General features: G+C 37.2%; 1 long non-coding RNA gene across 2 annotated transcripts in view; it reads right to left on the bottom strand.

The window, feature by feature from the left end:
• Positions 1-18933, bottom strand: part of LOC140043656 (uncharacterized) — a 245969-nt gene that overhangs the window by 39660 nt on the left and 187376 nt on the right. For both annotated transcript variants that reach the window (XR_011844331.1, XR_011844330.1), the window contains one exon: positions 18534-18617. This is a non-coding gene — a long non-coding RNA (uncharacterized lncRNA). The remainder of the gene's footprint in view (positions 1-18533; positions 18618-18933) is intronic.

The following is an 18933-nucleotide window of genomic DNA, read 5'->3' as shown; positions in this document are numbered from 1 at the left end:
AAAAGACTTCATGATGGCCATATCGGAGCAGAAGCAACGAAACGTAGAGCACGTGACTTTAAAGAACTATCCCTACAAATAAACAATTGTTAAAACCAATCATGACATCAGGCATACAAAAACTCAAGGAAGAAACAACAACAAAACAAATCAACATACAAATTCCGACCCGGTCAAGTTGTAAGACTACAAACACCAAAAGGTTTCGACCAACTCAGAACAATTTTAAAATCCTCAACCAATCCACGATCATACATTATAAATACTAATGGTACAGAGTTACGCAGAAATCACAGACACATCATCCCGTTGTCCGAACCTAACCCAGTATTCACGAAAGTCAACAGCGACACACAACCATCGCACACCAAAGTACACCAACCACTGTCGACCACTCGATATGGAAGAGTTATACGTCCAAATCCTCGTTATAATTTGTGAACTTTGATCATTGTAAAGTTAAGCTGTTGAACCAATATAATTGAACTTTTGACTGTTTACAAAAGAACTCTATATATAGTATGCAGTAATACTGAATCATAGATATACAACTCATTAACTAACAAAGGGAGATGTAGAACAGCATCTCAGGGAGTTGATTACTGTAAGCGGTCTATAAACGGTCTTAGCGCTTAGGCAGCTATAATTCGTGACGTAGCAAGTAGTCTTTATTATAGACCATTGCTATACCGCGGTCTAACCTGTAAGCGGTCTTTAATATTAAAGCCTACTCGAAGGCATCTTAAAACTGTCTTAAAACCTCTCTTTTTGTTGCTTCTACGTATTATTTATCGTGAAACACAACCAATTTAACAAGTTTTAAGTGTTAAATCAAATAATAACATAATTTTATTCTTATATTATTATGTAGGCCTAGAATAGATTTTCTTGTGTGTAAATGTATATCTGTTATGATTGTGAAATGAACAAGCGTGACGAACATTTATTTGGTATTCCACGCGCAAAGTACGCTCTCAATTTGTTACTTTACACGGTCTTATAGCTAAGACTGTTTTATAGCAATGGTCTAAACAGGCGTGGCTTTAGTAAGACTGTCTATCTGATAAAGTTAATTAATCAGGGAGTTAAGACCATCAGTTAAGACTGTTCATACCTAACTATAGTAGTGAGCCTTCTATAGTTTAATCAGTATGAGTAACCTTGATGTATGACCATTGCTTTCTTTGCAGTTTATTTATGGACAAAACTTTTTTCTCGCGTATGAAGTGTAATGTAATGATATACATTTATAATTGAGAAATCAACCCTTGTATTAGGATTCAATTGAGTTCACAAACTTGCCCCAGAAGTCCAGATCATCCAGATGTTTTAATGTAGGCCTACATTTAGTCCATTTAGTCCATAATTAAATCCCAAAAGTAAACACAGTTGATTTGACCTCTCTCTCTTTCTCTCACTTCTATCCAAGGGTCCCTGGATCAACTTAGGACCAATCATTAGCCTCACAGATGATGTTATATGCTAATGAACAGGAGCCAATATACCCCCAAGTTTGAGGAGCCTCCACACACACACCTTACCGACACTTCCTCAGAAGCAGATCTACACTCACACCTCACTTACAGCATTACTTTATCGTCTGTTCCTTAGTTGCATTATCCTGAATACTATCCTGAGTTATATTCTGAATTATTTACCTCCGCCAAGGAGGTATATGTAATCGGTAGCGTGTGTTTGTTTGTTTGTTAGCAGGATTACTCAAAAAGTAATTACAAGATCTTTACCAAAATGAATAAACAGATAGATATGTGAAGGACCATTCCATTAAATTCCATGGTCCCAATTCTGGACTACTTTTTAGTATACTTTTCAAACCTGCTAGATAGGACAGAATTTTTCAAAAGCCGACGAGCAGTCTTAAAGTAACAAGTAAACTGAAATTGCATTTTCTCAAAAACTAATTTTCCAAAAAACTTCATTTTTGTACAATAGGCAAGAGTTATAATTTGTGATTTGTAATTTTAAAATATAATTTGATGTAATGTGCACGTTTTTTTATGCGATTATTTTAAAAAACCTATTTCTTTTCAAATTCACTCGTTTGATTTTCGCGTTGCTGTTCTATTGTTAGTCAACTGAAGCTATTGTTAATTGAAAGGCTTGTTACATAACCATTACACCAAACTCGCATACACATGCTTGTAGTGAAATTAGCCTAAATCACCAACATCATTAGGACACACACAAATATATATATACATTTTTTTTTTACCGGAGAAATCTTATGTAGGAGAATTTTACAGTAGGCGGAGGTATGCACTCTCGGAGTGGCTTTCTAGTTATTATTGTATCAAGTATTATTAGAATATATGTGTTACTGCAGTCAAGCGAGTAGAGTCCTCATTACAAGTCAGAAAACCTCAACACACTATATTACAGAAGGTTTTTTTATATAATAATGGTATTTAGTGTTTTATTGATTTGTGTTATAGACACGACGATTACTGCAATCATTGTATACTAAATTACATTGAGTTATCAGTTAACTTGGCATGACCATGTGAAATCTGTATTCAAGAAGGTATTTGCAATTCTTTCCATCCTTAAACGTGTAAAACCTTTTATTAATCAGTCAACTTTAAATCAACTTTATCTTTCTCTTGTTCAACTGCATTTTGAATACTGCTTTAAGCCGTCCCTTAAAAGAGACGGTGGTCGTTCAGTAGAAGTGGTCACTTACGAGAGGTCGTTGTGACGGGAGATAGTCAATTCTTTCTATTGATTATGGCTAAACATGCTCAGAATAAATTTCTGACTGATTGGATTGCTTGTGTGTGTCATGAGAAGGTACGAAAGGCCACTACACACTGTGTTCGTGTAAACCTCCGTCATATGGGTCGTTTATTTGTCCATAATTAGTAGTGTAGTTTAAGCAACACTTTATAGTGGATAAATGAAAATGAATTTTGCTAATTGTGGTTTTACTGACTTATTGATCAAAGTAATACAATTAATACAAATACAAATAATGTTTTGCTTAATATATTTATATCAGCAGCTTTATATTTTTTTTCTATTTTTTAATTATATTAATTGATAATAATAATTAATTTGTATTTTATTGATTATAATTGCCAGAATTTATTAGCTTACCGGTGTCGTTTATCGTGAATTGTATGTGTGAGAGTACCATTTTCGGCCATCTAGGGGTGTCATTTAATAAATTCGCTTTTCCAAAGGTTACAGGTTATCTACGGTTCTGGACACAGAGGCAACCCCCTTAAAATAATTCTGCAACCGCCCCTGACATGTGACCTCAACGATTGATGACATTATTCATGACTTGAGATATTCTCAAAGCTTGATTTAAAATCGGGATACCTGAACTACATCCAGATAGCAGGCAAATCACAACATTTGCAACACATGTTGGTCTAAGAAGATATAAAAGACTGCGAGATCTTCCAAAATGTGATTGAACAAGTCCTACAAGGCATACCATTAGCACGAAACATGAGTAATGATATACTTAGTATTTGGTGCAACACAGAAATAACATGATCAAAGCCTACGAGATGTACTCAAAAGATTAAATGAAAAGGGCTTAAAACTCAATATTTATAAATGCATCTTCAATAAAACCAACTTATACTTCTATGGTGACATCTTCTCGAACAAAGACATCTCCCGATCCCAGGAAAACTCAAGCCATCGAGGAGGTGAAGAACCAAAGGATGCAGACAAAGTTCGAAGTTTGTTAGGCATGGCGTATTCCGCACGATTTGTGCCGGATTTTGCAACCATAATTAACAATTAATGGCATACTTTCACCCTACAAAGCTTACAGAAATTTACACAGATCAGCAACCACAGATAGTTGCATATGGATTACAACTTTGAGATCAAATACAGACCAGGAAGCCAGAATCCTGCAGATTGTCTATCTCGTCACTCAATAAAAAAAAAAAATGGACACAACACAAAAAGTGCAAAAGTGGTCGACAAATACGTCAACTTTATAATCAACCACACAATACCAAAAGCTATGACCAAAGAAGAAATCCAACGAGAAACTGAAACTGATCCAACACTACAGTGGGTCAGTAAACGAATATAAGATGGAAAATAGGTTTTCATCAATGTATTGACAAAGAAAGCTTATTATCAAGTTTGTAAAGAACTAACTCTAAGCCCAGAAAATAAAGTCATACTTTGTGGAACAAGAATAAATCGCTACAAAAGAAATCAATTTCTATAGCTCATAAAGGACACATAAGAGTAGTGAAAACAAAGAGCTTATTGAGAGAGAAGATATAGTTTCCAAGAATAGATAAACAATTAGAAGAGATGAATAAAGAGTGCACAGCATATGAAATGACCACACCAGCACAAAAAGTTGAAACGTTAAAGATGTCCAAATTGGTTGCAGGTCAACTCGGCCCTAAACCGTCTCGGCCAAAGTCAAGTCGGCCTCAAGTCAACTCGGCCTCACGTCATCTCGGCCTCAAACCAACTCGGCCTCACGTCAACTTGGCCAAATACTAATCGCTCAACTCGGCCACATTAAAATATGGAACACAAAAAGTGCTAGGCCTAATAGTTAAGGTGTAGTTAATATTATAATGGCAGGATTTACTAATCTATACTAATAGGTTAGGCTTATAGCCTATAGTCCTAGACAAAATAAAACGGAAAATTCAATATTCAAATTATAACACACTCTGTCGTTTTTCGTTTAATTGATAGTAAATATCTATATTAATAGTTGTGATGTAGGCCTATAGTTTCAGTAGCCTACGTGTTTGTTAGATAGGCCTAGCCTATATATTTTGATACATTACAAGGATGTTCCCAGAATAAATCGAAATGTTCTTACAGTAGATATCTAGATAGATATTATTAAGATAACAGTAAAATAAAAATGTTTATAAAAAATAATATGTTTTATTTTATTCTTTTATCAATTCGCCTCGCTTTTTGCGTTCCATACTTTATTGGGGCCGAGTTGACCGATTAGTTTTTGGCCGAGTTGTAATGAGGCCGAGATGACTCGAGGCCGAGTTGACTTTGGGCCGACTTGACTAGGGGCCGACTTGACTAGGGCCGACCAAGTGATGGACCATGAACAGAACTGAGCATAGACTTTTGTGGTCCTTTCCCAAATGGATACTACCTCATGGTCGTAACAGATGATTAAACCAGATATCAAGTGATTGAAACATTAACATCCACTTCTTCCAAAATATTAATTCCCAAACTAGCTAATATCCTATCATTGTTCGGTATACCCAACGTCATAAAGGAGTGATAATAGCCCACCATTTAATTAATTACCACATAAGTCACATGACTACAAGGCATCTGATCTTATTACATGGTAGCAGCGGTATATAAGCGAATGTAACGCAATAACACAAAGCCAGGTCAGTACACTACTACTAGTATTAACTATTTTACCACTCTACACAGCGTGTAAAACAGCCGAATAGCAAAGCATGAACGTACCTAGCATAGGCCTACAAAACAGTTACGGTGACAACATGGCTCACAAACCATCTTCTTTGTCTAGTTACTTCCTTTTCTGAGAGGCCGATTTAATTTAATTTATTTAATTTTTGATTCTAAATTGTTTGTGCTTTATTTTATTTTTATAAATTATATTTATTTTAATCAAATTGTTATTGTTACATGTTTATGTCTTCTCATGATGTATTTCTGTGAGGGTCCCTAATGATCAGCTTTGGCTGGATGGACCACCCTTGTAAAATATTGTTGAAATAAATAAAAAATAAATAAAAACCTAACACAGCCAGGACTAACAGGAAATGTTCTGAAAACTGGAAAAAATTTAAACAAAGATTTTTACTCTAAAATACCGCTTCTGGCACCGCAAAAAAAGACGACTCAACACAAACATCTATGTTGCTCCCCATTACTGGGAAAAACGCACTAGATGTTTATAATACGTTTAAATTCGACACTGAAGAAGATCTTTGAAGCTAAAAAAAGTCCTTGAATAGTTCGAAAAGTATTGTTCACCAAAAAATTTGAAAGACACAATTTTTTCACTAGATGTCAACATGCATCTGTGTTGAAACAATTGACCAGTACGTGACAGAATTAAGGACAAAAGTGAAATCTTGCTAGTTCAGAGACTTAACTGACTCCTTATTATGAGACAGGATGGATTGTCTGTGTTATTCTAGATAATCAACTCTGTGAACGTCTACTAAGGGAAGATGACTTAACCTTAGATAAAGCCCTAGAACTATGCAGAGCAGCGTTCAATCATAAGAAAGAGACGTATGCCCTAGTTCACACACTAAGACAACAAGTCAGAAATTGTGGAAACAACCATAGACCTAAACAATGTCCAGCCTTCGGTACAGTTTGCCAAGCTTGTGGGAAAAAAGGACACTGGAAAAAAATGTGCAGAGGCAGAATGCGCAAGGCAACGAGCGATGAAAGAACCAAAGGATCATACTCATACTGATCCAGAAACAAAAGTCCATTTAGGAGACAGATGAACGCTGTTGACATAGATGAAAACAATGTAGATGAAAACAATGTAGATGAAAACAATGTAGATGAAAACAATGTAGATGAAAACAATGTAGATGAAAACAAAGTAGATGAAAACAATGTAGATGAAAACAAAGTAGATGAAAACAATGTAGATGAAAACAATGTAGATGAAAACAATGTCGTGGAACAGTTTGAGGAACTATTGTTTGATTTAGTTGGAATGAACAATGATGGCGATGAACTCTTTGCTAAACCTAAATGTCCAAATACCACAAAGGAATGGCATACGCACCCTTTCTGGGAAAGTGGACACAAGCGCCCAGGAGAACTTTCTGCCCCTACCCGTGTACAAACAAATGATACCTCACAGTATCAATACAGATGGGCTCCCAAGCCAGGGAAAACAAAGCAAAGCCAAGTCAAACTGACAGCATACATAATGGAACAACAATTCCACAACATGGTACAGTCCAGATCCAAGCCAAGTTTAATGACAACAAGTGTTCATGGTTAACCTTCTAAGTATAAAATATGTTAAAGGACCAGTAATCTTAGGACTCCCCGACGCAAGAGCTTTGAAACTTGTGACAATCAACTGTGCAGTAAATACTACTGTGCACACCAATCAAAGATCAAAATCAAAATTATCTACAAAACCAATACCCAAACAGATTCGAAGGTATATCAGAAGATTTCCAGGTGAATTCAACATACATTGGTTGAAGATGCCTGTAATCCACCCTCCAAGGAAGTACCCAATTCACCTGAAAAATGAGCTGGAAGCAGAGCTGACAAGAATGAAAAATAATGGAATAATAACAAAAGTAACTGAACCACCTGATTGGGTATCGTCAATAACCTACATTTGCAAAAGTCCTTTAGAAAAGTTGATGCGAGACACTGTTATTGGAGCATTGTGCCAACAGATGAATCCAGCTTCCTAACTACATTCAACTCGCCTTTTGGAAGATTTAGGTTTAATCGCTTACCATTCGGACTCAAAGTGTCACAAGATATATTACAACAGAAGATGGACATAATTTTGGAGCAGTGCCCCGTCACAATTGGAATTGCTGACGATGTGATTGTTTTCGGACATGATGAGAAAGAACATGATCAGAACCTGCATAAAATTATGAAAGTTGCAGAAAAATATGGCCTTGTATTTAACATTGACAAATGTGCCATCAAAACACATTGTGTAAAATTGGAAGTCTCTATGATGCAGATGGCATACATCCTGATCTACAAAAATACAAGCTATACACTCGCTCCCAAGTCCTACATCTGTCACCGAGTTTCATTTCATTTTCATTTCTTTATTCGACAACAAGCGGTCCAGGGGTTGCGACAGCAACAGAGCGCCATAACACATTTGTGTCCGCAACCCCTGTAACATACAACTTAATACAAGTTAAAAATGAATATAAAATATACAGAATATATAAAAAATTTAATTAATTTGTATTACTGTGTTACACAATTTAAAATACACCTATACAATTAAAATAAATTTAGTGTTGATCAAGCAGATATTTTTTCAATTTCGACAGGAAATTTTTCAAAGGAAGAGTAACTGCTTGATCTTTGATTATGGAGGGTAGTGATGACCATATAACAGGAAAATTGTTGATAGACGAATATTTTAAAGTATCGGTACGTGCAAAAGGGTGGACAAATGTAAGTAATTCAGGATGGCGTTGATTGATATGGATATTGTTATTTACAGTACTACAAAAAGTTACATTATAAAAACAACGAAATATAAAGGAAATTAAAATCATTAAACGTCTATCACGTAAGGATAACCAACCCAAAGTTATTAAACGTTCGTCGTATGATATAGGTCCGCAGTGGGGTCCCAGAATACGTCTAGAGGCCCGTCGCTGAACCTGTTTGAGGCGTTTTATGTGTCCTCCATTTCTGGGGCCCCACGCCGGCAAACCATACTCTAGAATAGGTAGCACCAAAGTTTTGTACAGACACGAAATCGCGTCTGGAGAACAATTTCCGGCTACAGAAAAAATAAAGCCTAACATTCGATTAGCTTTAGATATTAGATTATTGATTTGAACATTCCAATTCAGTTTAGAATCGATATGTACTCCTAAATGTTTATGGCTATCAACCACCGCAATTGTCTCACCATTAAGAAAGTACAACGGCTTTAATAACAAAGTTACGCTTTCTGGGGATATGCATTAATTTAGTTTTGTTGACATTAAATTTCATTTGATTCTTATCAGCCCAATTAGATAAAATATTTATATCATTTTGCAAATTAACAATATCGTTGGCATTTTGTCTGTGTCTATATAGTATTATATCATCTGCAAAAAGAAAACATTCAGAAGAAACATTATGATTAACATCGTTCACAAACATATTGAATAAAATTGGACCAAGACAACTGCCCTGAGGTATACCCGATGTGACTGGAAGTACGGAAGAAGTAGCCCCCTGTAATATTGTTTACGATGACTTTAATGACGATTCGGTAGACACTATAAATTGCAGTTCTATCTTTTTATTACATGCTGTTTGGTACCACAGCGTGTCCTGCACGCATGCGTATTCTACACGAGTTTGGCGTTGCCAGGATATGTTTACTAAATAACCCATTTATAAACTGTACGACACTACATCTCCCTTCAACTGGATTTAAAATGCACACTGTGATATTGAAATAAGAGTTATTGTTTTAACATTTTTTTACAAACTGCCAACTACTATATACAAACAACTTAACGCTTTCACTTTCTGAACTAATGCATAGCCTTATTCCTCAACTAGCCTTTGAGGCCGTCTTGCTTGTCTACAAGATCTGCGTGTCTGTTGTGGGATCGGATCTTGTCCCACTACAACAGTATCATCATTATAAACCGGTTTTGGATTTACATGTGCCCTATTTGGCAGATTCACCTTTTTAAAATGTGACCAGTTTCTGGTTATCTTATTACCATCTGGGTGTTTAGCTGTAATTAGATCATGATTTCTATGTACAATGATTAAAGGTGTTTTACAGAAAGGTGTGGTGAACTTGTTCTTTTTTTCTTGCTTTACTAACACAGTGTCACCTACGTTGAGATTACATTCTGATATGCATCTCCTTTTTTCAGCATCATGCTTCATCTTAATTTTGTTTCGATTGTCAGTTTGTCGTAGTGACTCATCATTACTACTCTCCTCCCTTTTAAGAGATTGAAACCGAATATTAAGGTCCATACCCAAGAGGGCCTTTGCTGGTGAAACACCCGTTGTACAATGTGGGGTCGCCCTATAATTTCTTAAAAAGACGTACATGTCTTGTTTCCAGTGTTCAGAGGTATATAATACTTTCTTGAACGTGCGCATAAAGCGCTCGACTTCACCATTGGCCTCGGGCCACAATGGAGTTACTTTCCTGTGATGGAAACCAAGATATTTTGAAAATTTATCAAATGCATCACTGTTGAAGGGTGGGCCATTATCTGACCGGACAACCTTGGGAACCCCTAGCATGCTGAAAATTTTGTCAATTTTCGGAATCACAGCATTTGCTGAAGTTGAAGTTAGGAGCTCGACAACAGGGAACCGTGAGTAATCATCGATTACAACCATTACATATTCATTGTTAACATGACAAAAATCTATGCTAACCTGCTCCCATCTGTTTTGTGGTAAACCAGACATTTTGAGTGGGGCTCATACTGACTGAGGAGTTGCAGCCTGACACAACATACACTCCTTTACAACTATTTCACTAAGTTTGTCTAACTTAAGCCCCTTTCTCACAGAGTTGTGTGCCAGGAATATTGCGGGAATATAACATTACCATGCCGGTATGGTTTTCTGTGAGAACGGGTCGTCTTGGCATCATGCCGGCACCATGCCGGCATCGACATGACCTGCTTTAGACCTAGTAATATTCTAGGGATATTCCCCGCAATGCCAGACGGGCATTCTGTGAGAACGTATCGCCGTTATATTCTGGGGTTCCCCGTCGAGGCTTTGACAGCTTGCGCGGTCAAGTGTATCACTTTGGCGCCTATTCAATTCAATTAACAATAATAATGTCGAACTGGAGGGATAATGAGATAAGAGAGCTGCTTAAAATAAGGGGACAAGAAGAAATTTGTAGCATAATCTATGGGTGTCACGAAAGCTCAGACCACGAAAGCTCAGACCCCCTAAGACCTAAGATCACGAAAGCTAAGACCCAACACCTAAGATTACAAATATTTATCTTTCGCACCTGCCTTGTATTTTAACTCCCAACATTTATTCTGAATACCACACCTTAGAATTGGCACTTTCATGAAAAAGAATCACATAAAAAGTAACAAATACATTTTTAAATTGATGATTTTACAGACGTTTTTCTCGCACACAAAATGACTAGCCTACAGTACAGTAGGCCTACCCCATGGGCCATGTTCAATGTTTTTGTTTCTATGGAACGTCAAAAGAGCAAAAATTATATAGAGGGCTGAAAACTCTGTGGAGTCCATCTACAGTGTGGATGGAACAATGTAAAATTAAAATTGTAATGATAATAGTATAATCATGCAAGTACGAAGAAATAAATACTGGCAAATAAATTTTAATTTAAAAATCATGATAAGTTTTTTTGTTTCGTTTTCTTTCTGTTTTTATACTTGTACTATTATTGTTGCTCTTTTGGCGCTCCATAGAAACAAAAACATTGAGCATGGGGAGGAGTTACAGTAGGCCTATACAAAGAAACACATCTGTAAAATCATCAATTTAAAGGATTTATTTATTTGTTATTATGTGTTTCTCCTTCTGAAAGTACTTATAAGTCCTAATTTTAAAGTGTGGTGTTCAGGATAAAGTTAGTCAACAAATTTGGAGTCAAAATACAAGAAAGGCAGGTGCGTAAGAAAAACTTCCTCTGAACCAACACAATGGAGTAAATATATACCAACAAACAACCCGTCAAGTTTGTTTGTTGTAAAGAAAAAATATACATTACTCAACAGGCGAAAATAATGTGAGTTTATCTATGTTTTGCGGTAGTATTAAATTATATTTATGGTAATAAATGAAACCTACTGTGTTTAAAATTATGTATGGATAAACAAGTATTGTTTTTAAGCTGTAGTATATCTTAGTATTTGTAATCTTAGGTGTTGGGTCTTAGCTTTCGTGATCTTAGGTCTTAGGGGGTCTGAGCTTTCGTGGTCTGAGGTTTCGTGACACCCCATAATTTATAGGCCGCTAGGCTAGGCCATTAGCTCTTTGGTTTGTTTGTTGGTGCCTGACCTTTCGTCGCCTTGTAAATTGTAGGCCTACAGCCTTCTAAGGTGTTTTACAGATTGCCGATGACGGCAAATTAATTGCTATACCTGTATAATATATGCACAATATACTGTACATAGCATGTATTGCATAAATATGCTATAAAGGAAGATAATAATCTGTAACTTAACGTTCGCCGCCATATCATCGCTAGACAAAAATAATAACAATAAAGGACGCCCTCAATAATTATTTTGTCAGAGACTTTTTATTGGCCGAATATGCCCGACTCCTTTCTCACAGAAAGCCGGTATATACCGGTTATATTTCCGGCACGATAGTCCGATGAGAATGGGTATATGCCGGTAACGATACCGGCACGACGCCAGCACTGTACCGGTATATTGCAGGCACATCTGTGAGAAAGGGGCTTTAGGGAACCAGACCTTAGAACGCAATAAATTCTTTGTCTTAACTATCCCCTGGTGCCCTTCGTGAGCGAGGTCAACAACTTTACGTCTTAAGCTAAGGGGGATAATGATATTTTTGCCTCTTAATAATATTTTGCCATCATCAGAACAAATTATTTCATCTTTTACATTCATATATGATTTGAGGTCTTCTAGATCAACATCAGTTAGGTCTTCTGGCTTCAACTTGGCCATATCCCAATTATCATTTAGCATAAACTTAAGAACACATTGAATCGTTTTATCAGACTCTGTTGCTAACTGAATGTCGGCAATAGTCATTGCATTAGGTTTAGCTTGTTCAATACACCTATTTACATATGCAGTGGCACTGTCAGTCACACAGTTATTTACTTCATTACACTTATCTAATGTGTACCGTGACATATAGTCGGCAGGATTAGTCGAACCTTTTTGGAAACATACTTCAAACTGAAACATTTGCAACCTTAGTATCCAATTTTCTATTCTGAGAGAGGGTTTGGACCGTGGGTTGTTAAACAGTGAAAGTAGCGGTTTGTGGTCAGTAAAGACTCTAAATGGTTTGCCAACTAGAAACAGTCGAAAATAATGGCACGCCCATGCGATGGCCAATGCCTCCCGTTCAATTTGGGAATACCTTTTTTCAGTGGCTGTTAATGACCTATTACCACAGAAAACGACTTTGTCATCTTGCATTAAGATTCCAGCTAGACCCACTGGACTAGCGTCTACATAAACATCGGTGGTTTGTGTGGGGTCGAAATATGCCATAACACAATCAGAATTGAGCTTATCCTTGAGCATTTCTAGAGCTTTGTTTTGCTCTTCACCCCATTCAAATTTGGTGTCACTTTGTAGCAACTTACGCATAGGTGCTGTAATAGTGGCATAATTTGGAATGAACCGACTGAGAAAATTAACCATACCAAAAAGGGAACGCAATTCTGTAATGCATTCTGGGGCCTTTAATGCTTTGATCGCAGTAACTTTCCTAGGATCTGGGGAAATTCCCTCCTTGGAAAAAACCATGCCAAAAAACGTGATATTTGACTTGTAAAATTCACATTTATCTTTGTTTACTGTAACATTAGAATCACGCAAACATTCAAATACAGCATTTAAAGCTTCATCATGTTCCTTAGTGTCTTTACCAAAAATTATAATGTCATCACTTATGTTGAGTTGGTTCTGTACTCCGCTCAGCATGTTTTTGACTTTTTCATTGAAGATCTCGTGCGCAGCGTTGACACCGTAAAATAATCGCTTGTAACGATACAGTCCTTTGTGCGTAGAGAATGTACTTATGTTGCGAGAATCAGGATGCAGAAGTAGTTGTTGGTACCCGCTGTTCATGTCGATTTTGCTAAACACGGTAGCGCCTGTTAGCTTGCAAATTATATCATCTAGCGTTGGCGTTAAGTACCTCTCGCGTCCTATCGCTTTGTTTGCCTCACGCATGTCCACAACCATTCGCGTTTTACCATTGCTTTTGGGTACAAGTACGATCGGATTGATCCAGGTGTGTGGTCCAGGTGCTGGCTCTATAACTTCATCTTGCAGCATTCTGTCAAGGCATTCTTCCACTACGGCGCGTTGGTGGAATGGTATTCTGCGGTGAATTTGATTAACAGGCTTGGCGTCGGGGTTGATGTGCAATTTGATTGTTGCATCTTTCATCTTACCCAGTCCTTTGAACACATTCTCGTATTTTGCGGTTATGTCCGTCATGGGTTGTTGTGGGATGCTACATGTTATGTCAATGATTCCAAGCTCTACCCCTGTGCTGTATCCGATAATTGGAGTGGGGCCACGTTTTACAACAACAAAATCCGCGAGGACAACCTTTTTGCTCGATTCCACCATCGCGTTGAATCCACCCAAAACTTTAAGGGGGGTGTCGGCAGCATAAGGATATATCTTAAGCTTTTTGGCTACGTCTTCAGTCACGATGTTGACTGTCGATCCGCTGTCGATTAGCAATTGTAAACTAACATTGTTTACCTTCAGTGTTGCTTTTGGTAGCTTCGCTTTGGTTTCATTTTTCAACGAGAAAGAATACTCATCCTCTGATGATTCAGCTTTTCGATCATCGCTATTCATAGCATTAACTGCCCTTTTGGAAGGGGGTCTGCTTGACTTGGCTGCTACATTACTACCACTAGATCTACATACGCTTGCAAAATGATTAGGTTTGCTGCACAAATTACAAGACTTGCCCATGGCTGGACAGGAACCAGTGTGTGGGTAGTTACCTCCACATCTACGACAGATATTGTTAGTTTTGGTTTGCTTGGAAGTGTAGCTATGCCTACTACTACTACCAGTATGCTTAGCCTGTGTCCACTGCTTGCTGGTCGTCGTCGCTGCTGCAGAATAATTGACGTACTGGGGATTTCCCTTTTTGCTTTCAATCCCAGACGCTTGTTTTTGCGATGCCTCGAGTGCGCGCGCGTACTCCAAGATCTTGTCTAGCGTTAGCGTAGGATCTCGTAGAGCCGCACGTCTAAGCTTTGGCGAGCAACAGTGAGATATTATTTGCATTTTTATTTCACCATCAACGTCCGCAAACGAGCATGTCCTAGCAGCCTGACGTAAGCGTGTGACGTAGTCGTCAATCGACTCGCTGGCATTTTGGCTTGACTGACGGAAGGTGTAGATGGCGAATGAAATATTCTTCTTGGGCTCAAAGTAGTTTTTCATTGCTAGTTTGGCCTCATCATAAGTATTGCCTGTATTTTGCAAAGTTCCAAAAATATCGTATACCTTCTCACCTGCATAGTGAAGCAACAGTGCTCTCTTCCACTTGTCGTCCCGGATGTTCATAGCCGTGACAAAATTTTCGAGTCGGCCTGCGTATTTTTCGAATTCTTGCGCATCGTCGCCGGAATTTCGTATTTTGAAGTTCGGGAAGTTTGCCAGTGTGGATTCCATTTTTACTTGATCCTACTCGTCGCCAATGTAATATTGTTTACGATGACTTTAATGACGATTCGGTAGACACTATAAATTGCAGTTCTATCTTTTTATTACATGCTGTTTGGTACCACAGCGTGTCCTGCACGCATGCGTATTCTACACGAGTTTGGCGTTGCCAGGATGTGTTTACTAAATAACCCATTTATAAACTGTACGACACTACACCCCCCTGAAACAAACTTTCTGATTCCTGTCAGTCAAGTATGAAGATATCCATTTCCAGATATTACCTTGAATATTAAAATTTAGAGCAATTTTTGTTAATAAGATGTCGAAGGGCATTTGATAAAATGCTTTGCTCATGTCTAAAAACAGAGTATCAATAATTGCTGGCTCACGTTTGTCAAGAATTTTTGACCAGTGATAGGTAACATTATTGAGTTGAGTTACGCAAGATTTATGTTTGACAAAACCATGTTGATTAGGGTTAAGTAAACCGTTGTCATACGTAAAGTTATTAATGTTATTTACGATAATCTTCTCTAAAATTTTACACACCAATGAGGAAAGGGCCACTGGTCTATAATTAGTTATCGCTGCCTTATCGCCAGATTTATGAACTGGAATAGTATTTACACATTTCCAATCATTGGGCACAGTACCAGTATTAAGGGAAGTACGATACAGCAACCAAAGGGGATAGGCAATTGAATGCGATATCGGCTTGAGTAATTTGACTGATATTAAGTCTGGTCCAGGAGCGGAATTAGACCGAAATGTAGATATGGTGTTAATTATATCATTCGGACTAAATGAAATATCAGCAAGTACAGGGATTTTAAGAGAACCGGGGGGAGGTTCGTTAAAATTAAAATGAACGTTAACATCATTACAAATAGAAGTAAAACAACGATTAAAACCGTTTACAATGTCTTCAATGTTGGAGTAATGAGAGTTATTCGTTGGATTAATAAATTTACTGGGTAAAGAAGATGAACGTTTTTCTTTCACAAACGCAAAAAAAAACGTTTTTTATTGTCAGCGGATCTGAATAGATTGTTTACGTAATCCTTATATGATTTCCTGATGGCATAGTGAACTTTGTTCCAACAGTTCCTAGGGATTTACAATATATGTCTCCATTCATAATACGAAAATTGGCAGACCATACGGACACACTCAGAGCTTCAACCAGAAAAGACTCAGAATGGCAATGGACAGCATAACACCAAACTTAATTCGAAAAAGTAAAAGCACTCATTACAGAAAGCTGCACCCTGACATACTTCCAACCACACAAGTAGCCTGTAGTCATACATGTAGACGCCTCACTGAAGGGTCTAGGAGCAGTTCTAACTCAAAGTGGAAAGCCTATCGCTTTCGCCAGCACAACTTTAACACAAACGGAAAAGAAGCATGCCAATATTGAGCGTGAACTTTTGGCACTCGTATTTGGTTGTACAAGATTCCACACTAGTACCACAGACCACTAAGGTGTAACCAAAACTCAGCATAAAATACCTGAAGGACCATGGCAAGTTGTCGCAGCAGACCTGTTTTATTTCCAAGGAGAAGAATACATCGCCTTAGCTGACTACTATTAAAAATTTCCCCTTTGTTAAGAAGATGGGAAAACACTGCAGTCATCAAAATGACCAAATCAATGTTCAGCGAACATGGTATTCCGGACAAAATCGTCAGCAACAACGGCCCCCACTTCAGCAGTTCAGAGTTCAGTCAATTTGTGAATGAGTGGGGAATACAACACGTAACATCCAGCCCACATTACCCACAAAGTAACAGATTTATTAAAAGAACAATACAGACAGTTAAAAATGTAATACAGAAGTCAAAAGACAGAAATATTATACAAGAGGGATGTGAGAAGCAACCTACCCGTAAAAACCCAAAACGATGACAGACAAGCTATCAACAGGCTTTCCACAGACAAAACTTAAAAAAACAATATCACTTGAAACCAAATTTTTGTTTATAATGAAGGACAGGATAATTTTGTCCTTCACTATAAATTTTTAGAAGGATATGAATTTTTTCAATTTTATCCAAACACAATATCACTACCAACATGGAACACAACATCTCACCGCTGTGAAAGAAGGAAAAAAGGTTACTGTACAAGACTCCAAAAACAAGAGATGGACAGAAGGAACCGTACTTGGTAGAAACCATGCGAGGAGGTATACTCAGGCGAAACAGGAAACATCTCCACAAACACCACCCACAGCAAGTAAGATTTGCGGACCATGTTTTAGATGACACAAGAGTAACAACACCACCTACCCAACATCCCAGTCGGGACACACGAAAGCCAAAAGACTGATAGAACACATATAAATAAAAATACTCTTTCATATCTAATATCTTGTATAACTGTAAAATAAACACTATATTTAAAGCCCCATTCCCTACGTTTTTTAGATCTAATTTAAGATCACAAACTATATTTAATGTAAAAATAATACTATATGGTCCTATTGCGATAACTTTTTTCGTCTTTAAACGGTTAAAAATGTGAAAAATAAGTCGATTTTAATAATTATAGCGGCCCGCTATAAATCCCAAAATGCATTGCGCGCGGATTGATATTTTTATTTTTCACCTGTAATTCGCCCACTTTTCGATCGATCGTGAGGCCAAAACAAATGGAAGACTCCTAACTTTTCAGCGAAAATACTGGGTTTTCCCCAATTTGTATCAACGGAGTCTGGCAAAAATAGAAAGACAATTAATGCAGCAACTATACAACGTCAGGCTAGGTATATAGCTAGCGTACGATGTTCGCACGTTACCGATGTTTACCAGCTAGGCCTACAAAACTAAGCCTAGCCAGGCTAGGCCTAAGACCGTCCACGAGAGGTCGATCGCCGCGAGCTACTTAGGTAGTGCATTGTTTCTCACTTTTTATCATAATTTACCATAAAACGTACATTTAAGACAAGGAATGACATGGTTTAATGTTTTTAAAGTGATATATATGTATTATTTTCCAAAAAACGTCCAAAATTGCAGGGAAGGGGTCTTTAACCAATTACCGGTACCTCTGATAAAAATACTGTTATTAAAGACCCATTCCCTACATTTTTTAGATCTAATTTAAGGTCACAAACTACATTAATGTAAAAATTAAAATAAATATGCTTAAACCTTTGGGGTTTTAGCCCAATTAAGCCATAAAGATTTCTGTAATTAAAGTACCATTCTCTATGTTTTTTTAGATCTAATTTAAGGTCACAAACTACATTAATGTAAAAATCAAAATAAATACTATATGGTCTTATTGAGATAACTTTTTTCGTCTTTAAATGGTTAAACATTTTAAAAATAAGGCGATTCTCATAATTTTAGCGGCCCGCTATAAATCCAAACATGCAATGCGCGCGGATTGATATTTTTGTTTTTCTTCTGTAATTCACTCACCTTTTCGATCGATCGTGAGGCCACAACAAATAGAAGACTCCTAACTTTTCAGCAAAAATACTGGATTTCCCCTAATTTGTCAATCTGTCAAAAACAGAAAGATAATTAATGCAGCAACTATACAACGTCAGGCTAGGCCTATAGCTTGCGTACGATGTTTGTATGTTACCAATGTTTACCAGCTAGGCATACAAAACTAAAGACGGCAAACGAGAGGACATTGACAGCGAGCTACTAGGTAGTGCATTGTTTCTGTCTTTTTATCATAATTTACCATAAAACGTACATTTAAGACAAGGAATGACCTGGTTTAATGTTTTTGAAGTAATACAGTATATATGACATTATTTTTACAAAACGTCACAAATTGTTGGGTTTTTAATTGGATGGGTCTTTAATT

Source organism: Antedon mediterranea, chromosome 3 (assembly GCF_964355755.1).
Source record: "Antedon mediterranea chromosome 3, ecAntMedi1.1, whole genome shotgun sequence".
Lineage (NCBI taxonomy): Eukaryota > Metazoa > Echinodermata > Crinoidea > Comatulida > Antedonidae > Antedon > Antedon mediterranea.
The sequence above is the reverse complement of the archived record's forward strand: the minus strand, read 5'-3'. Positions and strand labels throughout refer to the sequence as shown.